At 39.0% G+C, this 5,835-nt stretch overlaps 1 long non-coding RNA gene across 1 annotated transcript in view; it reads right to left on the bottom strand.

The window, feature by feature from the left end:
• The window catches only part of LOC118427233, a 77,030-nt gene that overhangs the window by 21,385 nt on the left and 49,810 nt on the right, over positions 1-5,835 (bottom strand). The window contains exon 3 of the long non-coding RNA XR_004832498.1: positions 3,709-3,800. This is a non-coding gene — a long non-coding RNA (uncharacterized LOC118427233). The remainder of the gene's footprint in view (positions 1-3,708; positions 3,801-5,835) is intronic.

Below are 5,835 nucleotides of genomic sequence, written 5' to 3'. Positions count from 1 at the left end.
TGGGGCAACGGTGCGGCACTGCGGGGTTCGTTTTTATCGGGGTTTCTATTTTGTACGGCCGCGAGACATCAAGAAAGAGTACAAAATAGGAAGCCCGAAGAAAACGCATAAAAAAACGTCCAAAAGCAACCGGAGCCTTACCTCTGCTTGGAGAGTATAGGTGCACTCTCACCGCACTTGGGTCAACCTTGCGTCACTGCGGGTTCGTTCACTGCGGCACTGTTGTGTTATTTCCGCCGATTTTTTTAATAATTTAGACATTGCGTAATACGTAAAAGTATGACTTAGAAGACAACAAAATACAAAAAGCTTAAGAAAATTCGTTCTTTATCTTTGAAATTCGTTGAGTCATCTATGAACCCCGCAGTGCCGCACCGGTGCCCCAAGTACAGTGAGATACCACCTTAAGGCCCCCTCTCACTTGACGTGCGGCACGCTTGCGGCATTGCTGCGTTCGTTCACTGCGGTACTGTTTTGTTATTTCCGCCGATATTGTATAATTTAGATATTGCGTAACACGTAAAAGTATGACTTAAAACACAACAAAATACACAAAACATAAGAAAATTCGTTCTTTATCTTTGAAATTCGTTGAGTCATCTATGAACCCCGCAGTGCCGCACCGGTGCCCCAAGTGCTGTGAGATACCACCTTATAGCACCGTGTCGTGGATAGCATACTCACTCACCACTACCGTACGTCTATCCGCGACCACTTAAAAAATAATATTGTCTTTACGTCTTCTTAATGACAAACGTGGTGGAACGTCAACAGAACATTTTGTAGGTCAACACGGGCATGATTTTGTAGCCAAACGCAAGAATTCAAGCGTAAATTTCAATGTTCTGGTAACAAAAAGAATGCTTGTGGAAAGGAACGCTAAATACGTCACACTGACTAGAGGGCGCGCTACAAAATAAAAGTATTCCTCTTCTGAGATTCATACTTTAAGGCCACTCCTTTCTTTTTAAGGAATCATTATCACATTAAGATGCTGGGAAGAAGATATTCTTATGGAAAAAAGAAAATGGATGCAGTAGAAGTGTAGAAAAATAACAGTTACATTCTATCCAAAATACATTGTCTCTTTCCTCTTCTTGAAACATGAGATTTTCAAAGTTTTTCTTCTACATGGTGGTATTTAGATGACATAACGTATGTCAACATTTCGTCCTTCGTTAAACGTGTATATGTGTATCTTTATATAGTTTAAGGGAACTTACAATGAGTAAACGCTGCACAAAGTCATAATTGATAGAGATTTCATATTTGTGACATATAAAAATGAGCATATTTCTATAGTCACTGATGATATGCTTGGCAAAGGTATGGTGTCGTTGAACTCTAGTTTTTATAGATATATACTATATGGAAAGAGTTAATAATTACGCGTCAATAGTGTCATAAAGGATGTTCGTAAAGGGTATATATGTCCGTTGGACGAGCTTTTAATCGAATATTACATCATAAAAGTCTAAACATGACAATAAAGTTTATTGTAATGTTCAAATAATATAGTTAGCGTATTCTTATTTATGAATAATGGTTTATTTCTTATCAAAATGGAGTAGCAGTCTTTATAGCTTTGTACATTTTTTGGGACTTACAAAATATTTTCATCTAAATCCATAATGCTTATTACCTCTCGCATGGATGGTTTGTTCGAAATGGATTATAAGATGGAAATATGATGACAAAGTGAATGTATGAATGAGGCATTTGTAATACGAGTATTAGTATTGTGTCAAAGTTAATTATGGAGAATAGACAAGTTTGATTTGATATTGTCCATACCAGTAACTGGTGTCTGTGTATTCACATATGAATGATGTAAGTTGTTATTATCATCCATTGCGAAGAAGTCTGTTCTTGGCGAAGGTAAAACGCTTATTAGCGACTACATGGTCTCTACCGTTGGATCCACCCAATAACACAGATTTTGAAGCCGTGTATTCGGCTGTATGGGAGTCACGTTCTGCGTTAAAGCACAGATATGCAATCTCAGTATCAAGACTGTAATTGTGGTCCTGGGGGGAGTTGGGAGATAAGTAACGCACACGCCACACCGCCTCACTCCCCAGGAATTACCCACGACACCGTCCCTCTGCCGCCTTCCAGCACCAACCAACAATTTAGGGATAACGTTATTGACTTGCAGCTGAACATAGAGCGCAATTATGGCAAATTATACTCGCAGAAATTGCTGGGATTATGGCATGCTTTCGTCATGGAATTAAGACTAGATATCAATTTCATTTTTAAGAAAAAAGAACATGGCGGCAAATTTCAATGAGTTTGCTTACAGTCTAGAGAAAGTAGTACATGACATTAACATTTAGGTAATAGAGGTACTAAGATTCTATTTACACTCAAAAGGGTCTTACTTCTGAATTGTACTTTAGATATTAGTTTGACGATGTTTAAAAGTAAACTTTGTAGTACTATAGTGCAATGAAGACATTTCCAAAGCGCCAAATATTCCAAAGTGGAGAGCTAGATCCTCCTAAACTCCGACAAATCCGAAAAAAATTCGAAATTGTAATCTAGATATTAGTTAGACTTTACCACAATGTTTTAAAGAAAACTTTGTAACACTATCGTGCCATGAAGACATTTCCAAAGCGCCAAATATTCCAAAGTGGGGAGCTAGATCCGCCTAAACTCCGACAAATCCGAAAAAATGGCAGAAGTGCATTTATTTTCCACCAGCTTTGGGTTTGAATCCGTGGCGCGGCGAACTTGTGAACCCGGTGAGATTACGGGGTAGACATGTAGGGGAGGCAGACAGATCCGAGCCTGCGGGGGGAGGGAGACTGAGCCCGTCATTTGACATGCTAGATTACTGACAACCACGCTACCCTACGTTGCAGTCTTCGAATGGGGCTGTTTTTTATAAGGGGGGGGGGGGGGCGTTGCGTTGGTTCGCGATTTTCAACGTTGGCTAGGTTCTCTTATCCCAGGAAGGGAGAAAACGGTACAGAATAGAAAGCTCGATAAAAACGTTTAAAAAAACTTGGAGAGTAACGGAAACCGGTTTGAATGGCAGTGGAGGCTAGGGAAAAGTTGTATTGCTCCACTACTTTTATATACTTGTACACTTAAGGGGTAGACATGTAGGGGAGGCAGACAGATCCGAGCCTGCGGGGGGAGGGAGACTGAGCCCGTCATTTGACATGCTAGATTACCGAGTACCACGCCAGGTAAAGCCTAAACTAAAGGTGGTATCTCACTACACTTGGGGCACCGGTCCGGGACTTCGGGGTTCATTCACTGCGGCACTGTTGTGTTATTTTTGTAATACGTAAAAGTATGACTTAGAAAGGCAACGAAATACACAAAACGTAATAAAAATCATTCTTTGTCTATGAAATGAGTTTAAGTGATATCTTTAGAACTCCGCAGTGCCGCGCAGGTGCCCAAAGTGCAGTGAGATACCACCTTAAGATGTGTTTTTTTTCTGACAGAAAAGTCCCGCGCAAGTGAGAATGGGCGCAGAAACCTGTTAACATGGCAGTGGAGACTGGGAAAAAGTTATAAAATCCTCCTTAAAATGTTGCTGTCTATGTACTACTCGTACTTTTATCTACAACTTCAATTTCTTTATTTGCACACTTTTCGCGGCCAGTTTATCATCCAAGTGGAGGGAGAATTGATCTTTTTTATTGGGTACAAGGTGTATATTTGTATAAAGGATATATATCAACTTACGTTGGAAGTTCTTTTGCTGAAGTCAAAAATGCCGGTACATGCAATCTCTCATTTCATTGGTTGAACGTTGAGTGACGTCACTGCCATCAGGTCTGAAGCAAAAAAGATGAATATAAGAATTCACGATATTCACGAATGTATTATTTCACATAGCACATATCTCTAAGAGATTAACAATACTATTTTCTATTTTAGAACACTAGTTCTCTTGATTCTAGTAGATTCATTGAAAACTAAATGAGATTGGAACTTATTTTGGGATGAGTAAGAAAGATTTAGGTCGTCGTCTTTTCAAATTTTGACCGTTGTGCTAAGGCCACAGAAAAGACTGGTAACGTGGCATTATGCCCAGGAGGGGAGGGATACAATTATTAAGGGTAATTTAAGGCTCATGAGCGGGTGCCTGGCGTGGTTAGAGAAATCTTAACACTTACACCCTGAGCCATAGTGACATGTCAACAAAACAATGGACTCATTCTTTCTTGAGACTTTAAGAGGACTGTATGACGTCATAAGGAGAGAGGAAATCCTTAAACTTTAAAGAGGCAACCGACACTAATCTTATGTTATAAGTCAATAAAGAAAAATACCAAGCACTGCCAGTATGTGGTACAATTGTGACTAAGATAAATAAGAATTTTATCATTTAGTAATAAATCTAAAGAAACAAATTAATACTGTTATCTGAAACTTTTTAATCAGACAAATTTTGCCATTTTCATAAAATGGAAAATGAGAATAGAAAATCAAGCATTATCATATCCCTATACGTGTAAAATTTTCGTATTTTCAAGTGAGGAAAAAGACGTATTACAAACGTGTAAAGGAAGATAACAGATTGTTATAATGATATTCCATATCTCGGATTGATTTATTCAAATGATAACAGAAACAGGTCATGTAATCGCGACGCTAGTCTTAATTTATGAACCAAATTCAGCCAATAAATAGTTGCCGATCGTAAATCAATCTCGTGCAAATATATCCAATCATGGATAATTTCAATAATTGATGTCGCGACAAGGTTAGCAGGTCCGATAGAGCCGAGTGCAAACGGTGCGATATAATGTGCCATCGACACTGCCTAAACAAAGACGGCCAAAATCACAGTAAACACTCGATACAACAAAAGTCAACAATGTAAAAACTAGAGCAATAGACACGAGGAGAGATACAACAATAAGGTGAAATAAGGGTATGGCAAACATGGAAACAATAGAAAAGTGACACCAAGTATCGCCCAGTATCTATATACACAGCGCTCTTAATGGGGGGTATGTCTATATTTATCATCGCACTTCATGTCTAAGATTGAGTACACGCGTGCACATATAACCAAAACGTTAATTATAATATAAAACATTTCATTTCAAAACTTGCTAAAAATAAAGTCCTCACAGCTACACAAAGACGTTTGGACCTAAAAATAACGTCCAGGAATAATCGGAGCTGACATCGTATGTCTGGGAGTTTTGTCTTGTGCCAGGCGATTTGGCTGGGAGGTATTGTCAGAGAGTAAACATGTAATAAAGGGTCTGTTGAATTACTGATTCATATCAGGAGTCGAGATGAACCGTTACGGTTTGAAGTAGACGGAGGGGTAATGAACTTCTGGTCTCTGACCTCTGCACTAGTCTGGTGTGTCTCTCTTTAAAAATGAAGTGGTCATTGCAAAGATTACGTTTAACAAGATATTTAAACTGGGAGTTCCAATGCAGTGCCGTAACAAGCCGCTGGGGGACCCAAAATCTAATCATTTCGAGGTCTTATCAAGGCCTAATAACATACCAAATATCAAGACAATCCATTAAGGCGTTCTAGAGTTATCGTTGACACCTGAGGCACACTTCATGAAAAGGTCGCCACCGATTTTACGTCCCCAACCGAAAGGGACAATGCAACCCCCTAAAAACCGTGCCCGAGGGGGGTTCGAACCCTCGTCATCTTGACCGTAAAGAACCATTAAAAACTTAAATTCAGTATGAGTTGAATGAATTTTTTTCATATTTTCTATCTATATCTTCGTCATCCGTCAGAAGTAAGTGAGTGAGTGAATGGATTAATGAATGAATGGATGAATGAATGAATGATAGACGAAGGAATGATTTTGATTACAAACAGAATGAT

Source organism: Branchiostoma floridae, chromosome 12 (assembly GCF_000003815.2).
Source record: "Branchiostoma floridae strain S238N-H82 chromosome 12, Bfl_VNyyK, whole genome shotgun sequence".
Taxonomy (NCBI): Eukaryota; Metazoa; Chordata; class Leptocardii; order Amphioxiformes; family Branchiostomatidae; genus Branchiostoma; species Branchiostoma floridae.
This window is presented reverse-complemented; position numbering and strand designations above follow the sequence as displayed.